Source organism: Delphinapterus leucas, chromosome 2 (genome assembly GCF_059928025.1).
Source record: "Delphinapterus leucas isolate spDelLeu-1000000601 "Yukka" chromosome 2, BTC_Dleu_Yukka2, whole genome shotgun sequence".
Taxonomy (NCBI): Eukaryota; Metazoa; Chordata; class Mammalia; order Artiodactyla; family Monodontidae; genus Delphinapterus; species Delphinapterus leucas.
The window spans coordinates 145,624,124-145,641,077 of NC_143130.1; the positions used below are offsets into that span (position 1 = coordinate 145,624,124).

Genomic DNA, 16,954 nt, shown 5'->3' on the forward strand with positions numbered 1-16,954 from the left:
CATGTGTATTTAACACATGCATTTAACATTCAAGCATGAATTTTGGAGTGATCATACTAAAATGGAAGTTGGATCATGACACTCTCCAAAACAGTCTTTTCCAATAACAACATCCTTTGAATGACTTATATCTTTTTGTCCAAACTCCTTCCTTAACTCTGACTTAATCTCCTATCTCCACCTCTACCTTGAGTTGGATAAATTTTTGTTGTGGATATATTTCTTATGCATGTAAAAAGGCTTAAGTGTAAGTGAGTAAAATGCAGCAGGATGAACTCTATATGTGTCTCAAGGTTCTTTCCAGGCTTATGATTCTAATTTAATCCCTATAGTACCTGGATTTCCAGATGATAGAAAACAGAATTAGTATGTCTAGAGGTTTCTCAGCAGATCTATTTCATAATAATTTAAAAGACCAAAATTTGATTGGAATAAAAACATTTTGGTGTGTTTTGATGTTTCAGTGGTATTTTTCCCTCTCTCAGAGTATTTTTTCTGGAAAAGCAAAATTAATCTTTTGTGAATTCAGTCATAATTTTTCAGTTTAGTTGGATTTTTAAGGTTTTTCTGGGTGCACCAGCTGGACCTTTTGGATACTGCTCTTTTTCCACTGAAATGTTAGCAAGACCAAAGGAAGACCTACAACCAGCTGTTAGATTCACGTTTCCTTTGGATGATGTTTTGAAGTTCAAAAAAGGAACTTTGAGAATTTTAAACACAGCTGAGCAGAGTTTCCAAGAGGTAACATTATAACACTACTTTTTTTCCTCCATATTTATTTTCTTGACTCCCAGTAGAGATCCTGAATGCTGAGTGGTGAAGACGTTTATAGGCTCATTACTTTGTAGGGCAAAAAAAAAATGAAAGAACTAATTTCAAAGTTAAAACTTAAAAAAAAGGAGATAATTGTAGAAGTGAGGAAGGATGAATGAACAAGGATGATCATCCATTCATTCAGCGCATATATGAAAGTCTACTATGTACCAGACACTCCACTAAACACTGGAAACAAAGCAATGAATAAAATAGAATCAGTACCTACACTCATGGAACTTAGATTGCCTAGAACAGTGAGTAGAACATAATAGGCTCTTAAAAATAATTTGAATAGGGCTTTCCTGGTGGCGCAGTGGTTGAGAGTCTGCCTGCTGATGCAGGGGACGCGGGTTCGTGCCCCGGTCCGGAAAGATCCCACATGCTGCGGAGCGGCTGGGCCCGTGAGCCATGGCCGCTGAGCCTGCACGTCCGGAGCCTGTGCACGTCCTGTCCGCAACGGGAGAGGCCACAACAGTGAGAGGCTTGCGTACCGCAAAAAATTAATTAATTAATTAAAATAATAATAATTTGAATAAATGAATTTCTGTATTGTGGAGAAGAATTTGGGGGTAAGGGGCATTTTAGTGAAGAAGTGTGGTGTGTCCTGTTCATTGTATTTGAGATATTTCATTTAAAAAATGGAAACAAATAAAATATCTATTAATGGGAAAAATGATTTAGTTATGGTAATACATAGAATGTAATACACTGGAGCCCTTAAAAATAATGACATACATAGATGTATGTCGGCTAACATAAAAGATGTTCTTTACCTAATGTCAAATTAAGCAAAGTAGGTCTTCCCTGGTGGCGCAGTGATTGAGAGTCCACCTGCCGATGCAGGGGACACGGGTTCGTGCCCCGGTCCGGGAAGATCCCACATGCCGTGGAGCGGCTGGGCCCGTGAGCCATGGCCGCTGAGCCTGCACGTCTGGAGCCTGTGCTCCGCAACGGGAGAGGCCACAACAGTGAGAGGCCCACATACCGCAAAAAAAAAGAAAAAAAATTAAGCGAAGTATGCTGTAGAATAGGATGTATGAACGATTCCTTTAATCTAAGATTATTTACATTTGTATAAAATATCTTGAGAGATGGTGGAGAAATAGTAATAAGGAATTATGTTTTCTAGGAGGTGAGTTTCCTGTGATCTTTCCATTATCTTTTATGTATTTCTGTCTTTTGTTTTGCAGTGACTATTTAAAAATAAGCTAATTTTAAATGTTTGGGATAAATTGATTTAAAAAAAATTTTTTTTTAACTTAATATCTTTATCAGTAAACATAGTTACTGGTTGATGGTCCATTGTCCTGTAAATGTAAAAAATCTATCTAAGGAATTCTGCATTTTGTTTCTGGAAGAATATAATTAACCAGAAGGAAATGATTACATTTAACATTTACTGTTAACACTCAGAAGGTATAGTTTTAAAATGAACAATAATGTTTCTTTAATGTATGTAATGGTTGAAAAATATTTAGTAGTAATTTTAATTTTGTTTTGTAGATACTTTGAGGAATGTCTACATAATTAGGTGGTGGAGAGCTGAGAAAATTCTTAGGTTTTTTATGTATATGAAAACTTAGTTTGGATGTAGTTATTAATAGATATTATATTGAACTGCATTTTATATCTGAAGATTTGTTTTTGCCCTCTCCTTTGATTAGTATGACTTCTAAGTTTCTTAATTAGGGGAGAGAACATATGGATTTTGGGAGTCCTGATTACATCTGGTCAATATTCTTAGGTTTTCAAAGTATAGTCATGCAGGTCATATTGTTACTTCATGACTGTTTTCTTAATTTCTTCCAATAACTTGTGTTTGTATCAGGAGAAATTAAAGGACTCGTGAAAAATGTTCCATTTTACACATAGATTGTTTGTAACAAACTCATTTTATTAAAAATACTGTAGCAACTTTACTTTTTTTAATCCTTTAGAGGATCATGTTGACTCTAGTTATTGGAGTTCCAAATGATATGTGATTGAATATGAAAACTTGTCTCAGGGTCTGTTTATCTTTTTTAAATGATATTGTTAAATAATTGTTTAAATGATCATGTTAACCTTTAAAGGTTAACATTTGGTTTAACATTATTTAGGTATAAATGAAAGTATTATTCCTCTTCAAAATAAGAGTTTTTGTCAGGCCACAAAGTCCCTTGGACTGTGATATGCTAAATTTGAAACAATTTTTTTCCCTAGATATTTAGCTATGTGCCATAGAAGGTGATTTTTTAGATCGTTTCTCTCTTTCTCTTTTATTTTTATTTTTATTTTTTTCTTTTATTTCTGAAAAGTAAGATGCCTATTCCAGTTCAGTGAATGTGGTAATATCAAATCCAGGTAGAATGGTACATTTCATCTTGTCTTCATTTTTTAAGGTGAACTAGTTTATAGAATCGAGAATAAATCATTTTGTTAGATGTTGGCTCCCTTCTAGTATAAAAATATTAATCTTTTTAGCAGTAAGTCATTCTATTGTAAATACTTTAAAATGTTTAAAAGTAATTTATAATAAAAGGAATTATAGAAAAACTTAAACAATGCCTAAATTAATACCATATACATGAATGATAGTTAGAATTTATAATTGGTATTTTGTTATAAAAGACATGTATTTGGATAAAAACATTGTGTACATTAGTCTAAATGAAATGAATACCTTCTCATGACACTCATACTTTCCTTTATTGTACTCATTTATTATTCAGCAATATTTATTAAGTGTCTGCTATATTATAGGCACTGTTCTAGATTCTGAGTGATACCAGTCAACAAAATAGAAATTATTGATCTCATGGAGCTTATACACTTGTAGAGAGAAAGAAACTAAACAAATATGTATGTCAGATGGTGATAAATGTTCTAGAGAAAGGTGACTACATCAAGGAAGGTAATAGGGAATGTCAGAGTGGGGAGTGTACCATTTTTATATAGAATGGTCAGGGAAGGTTTCACTGAGAGGGTGACACTGAATTTGATGAGGGAAGGACTATGGTGGATATTTGGGCAAGTGTGTTTCAGACAAGAAGTTCAAAAGCCCTGTGTTGGGTACAGGCTCAGCATATTTAGAAACCTAAGAAATTAATTGTGTAATTATTTCTTTCACTTTTTTCTTTCCCAGTAGATTCTAAGGTCCAGTAAAACAGCGGGGAAAGACCGTCTCTGTCTTGCTCATCATTGTATCCTTGGTACTCAGTATAGTGCCAAACACATGGTAGGCAGTGGGCCAGTGAATAACTATGGTTGAATTCATGAATGATGAGGGGAAATTTTGGAGGAATCCTTATTTTTTTTAAATTAAGTTCATACTGCTAAGATATTTAGAGCTTCAAAGGTCTTCTTAGGTGGAAAACAAGAGAGCTCTTGAGGAAGAATGATTCTTCTAAAGGTCACTGTTCATTATGGTAGCATTCTTGTGATGGCAATGATTTTTCTCTCTTATTCTAGCTATTGATAGGGGATCCTTTGTTTAGATGAATGGTCTAGACATGGGAAGATACTTGCTGTGGAAGACCTCCTTGCAGTAGAATCTGGACTCAAATAACTGGGTTGAAATTCCTGTTTGATGCTTGCTCGCTGTGTGACCCTCCCCCTTTATTTCCTTTTAATTGCCCTGGTTTTCTTATCTGTAAGACAGATGCTGTTATTTCAATTACAGTATTCTCTTACACATTTTCTCTTGCATATTGGGATTTTCTCATTAATCTTCTAATATACCACTCATGTAGACTATTCTTTTTTTTTTTTTTTTTTTAAGGAAGTTACATTTAAGAAAATAGGACTTTGGAATCAGACATTCTTGGGTTCTATAAAAGTTCACTTCTTAAAATTATCTGTTAACATGTGTCAGAGTTTTATCTAACTAATGAGGGAACAATCAGGAAGACCAAAGAACTGCTACTAAGAGTATTTGAGCATCAGGAGTTCATGTATTCATTTAGGAAAGGGATGCCAACATAAAATTGCAAAGCTACATAGAAGTCTCATTAACTTTCTGAAGGAAAAGGAAGCCATATCATCTTGGAAACTTGGAATGTAAAACAGTGAGTTCAATTTATATATCATCATGGTCTTTATCATCATCTCCAGTATCAGCAAACTGGATTGTTTCACCATCTCCAGCACCAAATATATCTTTTTCATTGATTTTAGCATGTTTTGGAAGCTTGCCATATACCTTCAGACTTATAGCTTTATCTGCATTGTATTTTGAAATTACATCAGCTTTGTTATCCTGATAGGCAGACCAACCAATAAGATATCTGAGGTATTTATTTAAACCATTTTCCTCATTTTTCCTTCGATATGGCATAGCCTCTTTACACATCAAAGCACATTGCTTCTGCTCATTCATTTCCCAACGTTCTGATTACCTGAGCATACGCTTATTCATACGCTTTACACACCAACCGTTTTCGGATTCATTTTCTTTCTTACCCTTGTACCTGTTTTTACCTTCTTTACCTTTATTCTTGGGCATGGCAATGCTTCCCAGCATCTCAAATTCCTTTCCTGTGGTGGCAGTGGCGGCTGCTCCTTTGAGTGGCACACAGGACAAAGTAGCACGTGGTAATATGGAACCACGTGTGTGGGAGAGTTTTGAGACTGAGCTTTTCTAAGACATACTTAGCAGCATCAAAATTCTTTTCTTGCCTCTTCCCTTTCTGTGTATGTTAATATTCTTAAGGTTTTCTGGGGACAGGTAAAGAGTAATCTTTACTCTTATGCTTTCTTAGCCTTATTACTAAGGTGGACCTCTCTGCTTGTGTCTTTACTGAATGTCCCAAGGATTCAATGAGGACTTTTTATCTTGTTTGTGAGAACATGGATGATTCCTGGCCCTGTGTAAGCTGGGAATTATTCACCTTTTATTACCTGGCAATTATTCTTTCCCAGAAGTTGTTTTTGCTCAACCTTAATTTGCATATGCAAATTGGCATTCAGGTAAAATTTAAGCGGAAATTCCCCTCCACCCCCCCCTTAAAAAAATTGGTCTTTTCATTGTTCTCTGACTTCAGGACTTCCCTCCCCCGCCCCCACCCCCGCCAAATAATTGCTGCTTTGGCCTTTCTGTGCTCTGACCTCACCTGTCTTTTCTTTTTTTTCTGTTTTTTTGGACTTTGGGGGTCATGGCTGAGACTGGCATCATAAATATGCGATTCATTAGTATATGATGGTATTGAAAGCTGTGAGAGTGAATTCAACTTAGAGATGAGTCTACGTAGAAAACACTCCAGAGTTCAGAGGTCAGGGAGTTGAAGGGAAATAAGCAAAGGTGATGAGAATGGGGAATCAGGTGGAGGAAAACTGGGAGAGAGTGGGCCATAGATGCCAATTAAAAAACAAAAGAGGGGAGATATGAAGGAGGAAGATATAAATCAGTTCAAATATTTCAGGTAATTAAGATGAGGACTGCAAATTTTTTTTTTGAATTTTATTTTTTATACAGCAGGTTCTTATTAGTTATTTATTTTATACATATTAGTGTCTATATGTCAATCCCAATCTCCCAGTTCATCTCACCACCACCACCACCACCCCCTCCTGCTTTCCCCCATTGGGGTCCATGTTTGTTCTCTACATCTGTGTCTCTATTTCTGTCTTGCAGACTGGTTCATCTCTACCATTTTTCTAGATTCCACATATATGCGTTAATATACGATATTTGTTTTTCTCTTTCTGACTTACTTCACTCTGTAAGACAGTCTCTAGATCCGTCCACATCTCTACAAATGACCGAAATTGGTTCCTTTTTATGGCTGAGTAATATTCCATTGTATATATGTGCCACATCTTCTTCATCCAGTCGTCTGTCGGTGGGCATTTAGGTTGATTCCACGACCTGGCTATTGTAAATAGTGCTGCAGTGAATACTGGTTTGCATGTGTCCTTTTGAATTATGGTTTTCTCAGGGTGTATGCCCAGTAGTAGGATTGTGGGGTCATATGGTAGTTCTATTTTTAGTTTATTAAGGAACGTCTGTACTGTTCTCCATAGTGGCTGTATCAATTTACCTTCCCACCAACAATGCAAGAGGGTTCCCTTTTCTCCACACCCTCTCCAACATTTATTGTTTGCAGATTTTCTGATGATGCCCATTCTAACCGGTGTGAGGTGATACCTCATTGTAGTTTTGGTTTGCATTTCTCTAATAATTAGTGATGTTGAACAGTTTTTCATGTGCTTCTTGGCCATCTGTATGTCTTCTTTGGGGAAATGTCTATTTAGGTCTTCTGCCCATTTTTTGATTGGGTTGTTTGTTTTTTTAATATTGAGCTTTATAAGCTGTTTGTATATTTTGGAGACTAGTCCTTAGTCTGTTGATTTGTTTGTAAATATTTTCTCCCATTCTGAGGGTTGTCTTCTCATCTTGTTTATAGTTTCCTTTGCTGTGCAAAAGCTTTTAAGTTTCATTAGGTCCCATTTGTTTATCTTTGCTTTTATTTCCATTACTCTAGGAAGTGGGTCAAAAAGGACCTTGTGGTTTATGTCAAAGAGTGTTCTTCCTATGTTTTCCTCTAAGAGTTTGATAGTTTCTGGCCTTACATTTAGGTGTTTAATCCATTTCGATTTATTTTTCTGTATGGTGTTAGGAAGTGTTCTAAGTTCATTCCTTTACATGTAGCTGTCCAGTTTCCCCAGCACCACTTATTGAGGAGACTGTTTTTTCTCCGTTGTATATCCTGGCCTCCTTTGTCATAGATTAGTTGGCCACATGTGCGTGGGTTTATTGCTGGGCTTTCTATCCTGTCCATTGATCTATGTTTCTGTTTTTGTGCCAGTACTGTATTGTCTTCATTACTGTAGCTTTGTAGGATAGTCTGAAGTCAGGGAGTCTGATTCCTCTAGCTCCATTTTTTTTTTTTTTTCCTCAAGATTGCTTTGGCTATTTGGGGTCATTTGTGTCTCCATACAAATTTAAAGGTTTTTTTGTTCTCATTCTGCAAAAATGCCACTGGTAATTTGATAGGGATTGCCCTGAATCTGTAGGTTGCTTTGGGTAGTACAGTCATTTTCACAATATTGATTCTTCCAATCCAAGAGCATGGTATATCTCTCCATCTGTTTGTGCCATCTTTGATTTCTTTCATCAGTGTCTTATAGTTTTCTGAGTACAGGTCTTTTATCTCCCTAGGTAGGTTTATTCCTAGGTATTATATTATTTTTGTTGCAGTGGTGAATGTGATTGTTTCCTTAATTCCTCTTTCTGATCTTTTGTTCTTAGTGTATAGGAATGCAAGAGATTTCTGTGCATTAATTTTGTATCCTGTAACTTCACCAAATTCACAAATGAGCTCTAGTAGTTTTCTGGTGGCATCTTTAGGATTCTCTATGTATAGTATCATGTCATCTGCAAACAGTGATAGTTTTACTCCTTCTCTTCCAATTTATATTCCTTTTATTTCTTTTTCTTCTCTGATTGCCATGGTTAGGACTTCAAAAACTGTTGAATAATAGTGGTGAGAGTGGACATCCTTGTCTTTTTCCTGATCTTAGAGGAAATGCTTTCAGTTTTTCACCATTGAGAATGGTGTTTGCGGTGGGTTTGTCGTATATGGCCTTTATGATGTTGAGGTAGATTCCCTCTATGCCCACTTTCTGGAGATTTTTATCATAAATGGGTGTTGACTTTGTCAAAAGCTTTTTCTGCATCTATTGACATGATCATATGGTTTTTATTCATCATTTTGTTAATATGGTGTATCACATTGATTGTTTTGTGTAGATTGGGGAATCCTTGCATCCCTGGATAAATCCCATTTGATCATGGTGTATGATCCTTTTAATATGTTGTTGGATTGTATTTGCTAGTATTTTGTTGAGGATTTTTGCATCTATATTCATCAGTGATATTGGTCTGTAATTTTCTTTTTTGTAGTATCTTTGTCTGATTTTGGTATCGGGGTGATGGTGGCCTCACAGAATGAGTTTGGGAGTGTTCCTTCCCTGCAGTTTTTTGGAAGAGTTTGAGAAGGATGGGTGTTAGCTCTTCTCTAAATGTTAGATAGAATTCACTTGTGAAGCCATCTGGACTTTTGTTTGTTGGAAGATTTTTAATCACAGATTCAATTTCGTGACTTGTGCTTGATCTATTCATATTTTCTGTTTTTTCCTGGTTCAGTCTTAGAAGGTTATACCTCTAAGAATTTGTCCGTTTCTTCCACATTGTCCATTTTATTGGCTGAGAGTTGCTTGTAGTAGTCTCTTATGATGCTTTGTATTTCTGTGGTGTCCATTGTAACTTCTCCTTTTTCATTTCTAATTTTATTGATTTGAGTCCTGCCCCTCTTTTTCTTGATGAGTCTGGCTAAAGGTTTATCAATTTTGTTTATATTCTCAAAGAACCAGCTTTTAGTTTTATTGATATTTGCTATTGTTTTCTTTCTTTCTGTTTCATTTATTTCTGCTCTGATCTTTATGATTTCTTTGCTTCTGCTAACTTTGGGTTTTCTTTGTTCTTCTTTCTGTAGTTCCTTTAGGTGTAAGGTTAGATTGTTTATTTGAGATTTTTCTTATTTCTTGAGGTAGGCTTGTATTGGTATAAACTTCCGTCTTAGAACTGCTTTTGCTGCATTGCATAGGTTTTGGATCGTCGTGTTTTCATTGTCATTTGTTTCTATGTATTTTTTTATTTCCTTTTTGATTTCTTCAGTGATTTCTTGGTTATTTAGTAGCGCACTTGTTGGCCTCCACGTGTTCGTGTTTTTTACATTTTTTTCCCTGTAATTCATTTCTAATCTCATAGTGTTGTGGTCAGAAAAGATGCTTGATATGATTTCAGTTTTCTTAAATTTACTGAGGCTTGATTTGTGACCCAAGATGTGACCTATCCTGGAGAATGTTCTGTATGCACTTGAGAAGAAAGTGTAATCTGCTGGTTTTGGATGGAATGTCCTATAAATACCAATTAAATCTCTCTGGTCTGTTGTGTCATTTAAAGCTTCTATTTCCTTATTTATTTTCATTTTGGGTGATCTGTCCATTGGTGTAAGTGAGGTGTTAAAGTCCTCCACTATTATTGTGTTACTGTCGATTTCCTCTTTTACGGCTGTTAGCATTTACCTTATGTATTGAGGTACTCCTGTGTTGGGTGCATATATATTTATAATTGTTATGTATTCCTCTTGAATTGATCCCTTGATCATTAGGTAGTGTGCTTCCTTGTCTCTTGTAACATTCTTTATTTTAAAGTCTATTTTATCTGATATGAGTTTTGCTACTCCAGCTTTCTTTTGATTTCCATTTGCATGGAATATCTTTTTCCATCCCCTCACTATCAGTCTGTATGTGTCCCTAGGTCTGAAGTGGGTCTCTTGTAGACAGCATATAGGTGGGTCTTGTTTTTGTATCCATTCAGCAAGCCTGTGTCTTTTGGTTGGAGCATTTAATCCATTCATGTTTAAGGTAATTATCGATATGTATGTTCCTATGACCATTTTCTTAATTGTTTTGGGTTTGGTTTTGTAGGTCCTTTTCTTTTGTGTTTCCCGTTTAGTGAATTTCCTTTAGCATTTGTTGTAAAGCTGGTTTGGTGGTGCTGAATTCTCTTAGCTTTTGCTTGTCTGTAAAGCTTTTGATTTCTCCATTGAATCTGAATGAAATCCTTGCCAGGTAGATTAATCTTGGTTGTAGATTCTTCCCTTTCATCACTTTAAATATATTGAGTACTCCCTTCTGGCTTGTAGCGTTTCTGCTGAGAAATCAGCTGTTAACCTTATGGGAGTTCCCTTGTATGTTATTTGTCATATTTCCCTTGTTGCTTTTAATAATTTTTCTTTGTCTTTAATTTTTGTTCGTTTGATTACTATGTGTCTCGGCATGTTTCTCCTTGGGGTTATCCTGCCTGGGACTCTCTGCGCTTCCTGGACTTGGTTGGCTATTTCCTTTCCCATGTTAGGGAAGTTTTCAACCATAATCTCTTTATACATTTTCTTGGGTCCTTACCCTCTCTCTTTTCCTTTTGGGACCCCTATAATGCAAATGTTGGTGTATTTAATGTTGTCCCAGAGGTCTCTTAGGCTGTCTTCATTTCATTCTTTTTTCTTTATTCTGTTCTGCAGCAGTGAATTCCACCATTCTGTCTTCCAGGTCACTTATCTGTTCTTCTGCCTCAGTTATTCTGCTGCTGATTCCTTCTAGTGTAGTTTTCATTTCATTTATTGTATTGTTCATCTCTGTTTGTTTGTTTTTTAATTCTTCTATGTCTTTGTTAAACATTTCTTGCATCTTCTCGATCTTTGCCTCCATTCTTTTTCCAAGGTCCTGGATCATCTTCACTATCATTATTCTGAATTCTTTTTCTGGAAGTTGCCTATCTCCATTTCATTTAGTTGTTTTTCTGGGGTCTTATCTTGTTCGTTCATAGTCCTCTGCCTTTTCATTTTGTCTGTCTTCCTGTGAATGTGTTATGTTCCACAGGCTGCAGGATTGTAGTTCTTCTTGCTTCTGCTGTCTGTCCTCTGGTGGATGAGCCTATCTAAGAGGCTTATCCTCACCTGTCTTTTCAACTCAGCAATGTACTGACTTCTGTTTGGGTTTCTGCTGCAGCATCCTGCAGTCCCAAAAGTCCTTTCAGAAAGACATGCTAGGTAATTATAGGGCTCGCCTTTTTTGTTTCCCTTTTTTTTGGAATCACTTTTGAGCTACCTGTTGTCCAATGTCATATATGTAGTTTGTCCAGTTTTCTAGTTGCTTACATATCAAAATTAATTCTGGATTATATTACTCCCTGATGGGTGAAAGTAGAGATCTCTTAACACTTTTAAATTGAAGAATGATATTCTTAGCAAGTGATACATCCTGCACATCCTGTAAATAAAACCTGCTTTGGCTGCTTTTCGCCTCATACTAGTTACTAGTCAACTGATGCATTAAATTAAAGTTAGTATAACCCTAACTAATAGGCTGATTCTTTTGGGTACTTTTATGCCTCTCTGAAGAGCACTGTTTGTTTTATGGTACTTTTTTTCGATTAAACATGATTCAATATAGCTAAAAAACAAAAACAGAAACCTTAACATAACTCTTACTTAGTATAGAAACTTTTTGCTAATAAAAAACAAATCTGTTTTATATTCCATCTATTGAGATACAGTGAAATAGTGTAAATTTAGTACTGCTCATTATTTCTTTAAAATTCTTCCAATTAGTTTAAAAGCATTGGTAATTGGAAGTAGAATGTAGATATAAACTGGTGTGAAGTTGAGAATGTCTCATTAAGTTTGGAATTTAAAAAAAGGATGTATTTGGTGAAGAACAATACAGTGAGCCTAAAGTGTTTTTTTTTTGTTTTTTTTTTTAAAGGCTCTGAGGTGCTCATGAAAGAGTTAAAGACGTATGCATATGGTTGATTCGGTTGGCAACATGAGCTTCATTCTTCATCATTAGTGTTTACAGTGTTTCAGTTACTATACTAGGTACAAGGTGCCCTATCTGGTAGTCATTTTTTTTTCCTATGGTGTTCTTAGTCGAAAGACTTGAAATTCTTAGGGGAATGTTTGAAAATGAGTCAGTAGTAGCATTGTGATTTGAATGTTGTGTGCTCAGGCTTAAAGAAGGCATTTTTGTCTCTAGCATCAGAATTGCCTGTAAGTAAATCTTAAGAAAAAATTCTGAAGAAATTTATAGCCATGATTTACATATCTCTCAAGGGATAAGGGTCAGGGTTATAATTATAGATGAGAGAACTATAAATGCACTAACTCTAACAGATGGTACCAAAATGTCTGAATTTTTGTTACTTTTATTATTTCTTAAAAACTGTTTAATGATACCTGTAAAAATTACTGCTTCTAGATACAGCTATTAGGTTTGGTATAGCAAAAGATTGTTTAACTCTTTAATTTTTTTGATAGCAGATACAAAATGCAGATACCTAATTATTCAAAATCTTTTAGATACTAATGACTATTCACTTGTGAGAAAATTTAAAGTGATATATGACAGCCACTAGATCCATTTGTCAAACCTGCTTTTGGTTTTGGTCTGTTATTGCTGAAAGAGATGGGTCTACCCATAGTGTTACCTAGGTGACATGGATGCACTGCATTTCATCTTTCTAAATTGTTTACCATTGAAATTCATGGATTAGGTTTGTTATTTTGGTTAAGTGTTCCCTTGTTACTTTGCTACTAAAGAGTAATAATCCCTCAATAATAATGGTTTTGGTCAGCCAAGCCATATTGCTTTGATTCATTTGAAGTTGAGAACAGGACTCCATAACGAAATAGATCTGGCTATGAATCTTGGCTCCTTCTGGCTTTGTGACCTTAGGTGAATTAACTTAACCTCTGCTGGTATATTTGATATTAGTATAGTTTACTAGTTAAATGAGTGAACACTGGAGCCAGTTTGTGAGGACTTGAATCCTGGTTGTGCTACTTAATAAGCTGTGTAACTTTGGGCAGGTCACTAACTTTTCTGCTTCCTCTTTCTCATCTGCAAATTAGAGATAATTATAGTATCTATCTGTATAACACTTGGAGTGTTTTATACCTACCTGGCATGTAGTGAGCACTCATACATGTTTGCTAGTATTATCTTCTATAAAGCGAGGACAGAAATAACATAAGAAAGATGTTATGAGGCCTGAATGAATAAATAAATAAAACACTTTGCACAGAGACTTAGTAAATGTTCAGTAAATGACGGTACTCTAAGGGGATTAATATGATGATGATGCAGCAGATGTGCCTGTGAAGTAAGCGTAGATCCAGGATTTGTAACTGAAGAGACCATACTGGAGCTCCGTTGCTAATTGGTGAGGACAACACAGTGTGTTCCAACATTCTGTTAGGTCACTTATACAGAACAAATCAACTTTTATATCCTAGCTGGTGCACAAGATGTGGCAGATGAAAAATTCTATCCAGTAAGACTTCAGAATTGCAATCTTGGTGTACCTACTGTAATACAGTTTGGGATTGGCCACACTCCACAGCTGGCCAAGGAAGTAAAAGCATTTATTGGGAAAATCTTTTACATCAGCCATGTTAAAGATACAATATAAAACTTTTCTCAGTATGAAGGGTCATTTAGAAGTTTTGAAAAACGGATAGCGAGTCATGATGCAGGCTCCTATGATTCTACCCAACTCTAAAATCTGTTTTCCCCTTCTGTAGTAATAGAATCCTGATTTTTTTTTTAGCTTAGGCACATTGATACCTGGAAGAAAAGACTATATTTCCCAGCTATGTGACTAAGTTCTGGCAAAAGAAATAAAAGTAGAAGCATTATGTGTGTGCTTGCACTGATTCAGCTGTAAGAGACCCCATTTTGCTGTTCAGTTTCTTTTCTTCTTTTTGACCTGTATTGAAGACATGGTAACTGGAACTTTAGCAAACATTTTGGGCCCTGAGGTGATCTTGATGATGGAAGTTAGGTACCTAGAGTGGTGGAAAAGTTAGAAGCTTTGGCCCCTGAGGATACTTGCAACCACTGTCTCCTATATCACCTATCTGTAGACAACTTTTACAAAAGGAAAAAATAAACCTCAATCTTGTTTAAGCCAAGTTACTGCTGTGTTTGAATATTCTGTAATGTGTAGAATATATTCCTGAGGGGAAGGAGCATAAATAATAAAGCACCACTGAGATTTAATGGCTGGTGTACAATGTGGGGTGTGTGGGGGAACTTAAGATAAATGAGAATTGAAGGGGAGTAGCATAAATGACTCAGGGATTGAGAAGATTGTGGATCTACTTTGATTATACTGGTGAAATTTTATTAGATTAATGGGAAACATGAAACTATTTTATGGGAAAAATATTTAACAATACAGTAACATTTGTACAATTAGTTTTTAAATTACTTTTTGTTGGATATTGGGGGTGGTTAGAGGAGCTGGCAAAATTGATGGCGGAGCATAAATCGTTTTTGTCATTAGAATATTAACAATTTTTCATAGATTGCTATTGTTAGGTTGTTATGCTATTGTTAAATGAAGTACTCATAACTTTGTAGTTTTTTTCTGGTAAATATATTCTTATTAATGATACTTTGGGTGTCTCCTCTAAAAATTTTGGATTGGCAAATATGGAAAAAAATTTAGAAGACATTGGATTAGCTATTTTCTGTAGAAGAGGTTGAGAAGAGATTATTTTGAAGCCTATACAGCAAATGGTTGAGATTATTTCACTCTTTTACATAAGGCTTATTCTAAAATGTTGATTATGTATTGATACCTGGGCCCTCACTTTTAAATGGTTTGTGTGACACCAGAATAATTGACTTGACATATTTAATTCACTAGCTTTGGATAGACAAAGGTTTAGATGCCTGAGCTGAGAATGTTACAGTCTCTTTAATCATGTTGCCTAATTTATGATTTGGTTTTATTTGGGTAGTGTGGAATTATAGGCCTAGAAAGACTTCAGGAGGTCATATATTTTATTGTAGTTTATCAAATGTGTTTCCTATATAGTTTTGATCTTTGTTTTTCCTTGTGGATCTATTCATTCCTTTCCATATATCTCTTATCATTTAAATTTTGTTTATTTAAAGGCTAGTAACAATTAAGTGCCGTACATACTTTACTCGTCATTTTTTATCATCTTATTTCCTTTTCTTCTTTGTTTTATAGATTTTCCTGGACAGTACACGTAACTTGAGTGGTGTGGAAATACCGCATACTCTCAAATCTCTAGCTATCCATTCTATGTGATAGAATATCTTCTTCAAGAATAAATTCCTTTTGGTGATGGCAGTATAATATTCCATTATAATATTATTAGTTTTTCAGTCTTTAATATAAATCTTTGCTAATTTGGAGTATCTGATGTGTCTAATTTGATGTGTTTTAACGTATCTTTACTTAGTAATGAACTTGAATATCCATCTGTCTATCTGTATTTTAATCATTTGTATCAACCGCATAATAAAGTCTTCGGCACGAGGGCTTAACTTACTTGGTTTTGAATTCTGTGTCTTCTAGTTACTAATTATGTGACCTTGAATATGGTTTTGTAATTGATTGGCAGCATAGTGTCATGAAAGGGCATTACATTTATAGACAGAAGACCTCTACTCTGACCTTAGCTTATACTAGCTTTGTAAATGCTTTGAGCAAATTACTTAATTGGTGTGAGCTACAGTTCCTCATCTGTAAAGGGGTGGCAAATCATAATTATAGTTTTTTTGGAGGAATAAATTGAAATCATAAATTATATAGCACTACCCAGATATAAAACAATAAAATACTTTGTCTTCACTTTTTAAAAAATACAGGAATATTTTATTGTTATGAGATTTTTTTTTTTCCCTTGGACTTTTTATCTCATAACTGGAAGTTTGTATTTTTTGACCACTTTCACTCAGTTTACTTACCTCCCACACTCCCAGCCTTTAGCAATCAGCAATCTGTTCTCTGTATCTGTGAGTTTGGGTTTTTTTTAGATTCCACATATAAGTGAGATAATACAGTATTTGTCTTTTTCTGTCTCCTTTATTTTACTCACCATAATGCTGTCAACCTTCATCCATGTTGTTGCAGGTGGCAGGATTTTCTTTTCTTATGTGGCATACTATTCCATTATATATATTATATCCCATTTTCTTTACCCATTCTCTCTTGATAGACACTTAAATTGTTTCCATATCTTGGCTGTTGTTCTAGTGAACAATATAATGTTCCAGTGAACATGGAGCTGCAGATATCTTTTTGAAATACTGATTTTGTTCCTTTGGATAAATACCCAGAAGTGGCATTGCTGATCATATGGTAGTTCTGTTTTTAATTTTTTGAGGAACTGCCATACTGTTTTCCATAGTGGCTGCCCCAATTTGCACTCCCGCTAACAATACACAAGGGTTACCTTTTCTCCACATCCTCATGAGCACTTGTTATTTCTTGTCTTTTTGATAAAAATATGTGTGAGGTGGTATCTCATTGTGGTTTTGATTTGCATTTTGCTGGTGATTAGTGGTGTTGAGCACCTCTTCATGTACCTGTTGGCCATTTCTATGTTGTCTTTGGAGAGATGTCTATTTAGATCCTCTGTCCGTTTTTAAAATGGATTGTTTATTTTTTCTGTTGAGTTGTATGAGTTCTCAATACATTTTAGATATTAATCCCTTATCAGATATATGGCTTCCAAATATTTTATAGGTTGTTGCCTTTTCATTTTGTTTATGGTTT

The 16,954-nt window shown here is 35.2% G+C and overlaps 1 protein-coding gene and 1 pseudogene across 9 annotated transcripts in view; one reads left to right on the plus strand and one right to left on the minus strand.

Moving 5' to 3' along the window:
- FUT8 (fucosyltransferase 8) overlaps window positions 1–16,954 on the plus strand; it is a 331,756-nt gene that overhangs the window by 132,643 nt on the left and 182,159 nt on the right. The gene's annotated exons all lie outside the window — the stretch shown is intronic.
- Window positions 4,027–5,880, minus strand: LOC149750310 (eukaryotic translation initiation factor 1A, X-chromosomal-like; annotated as a pseudogene).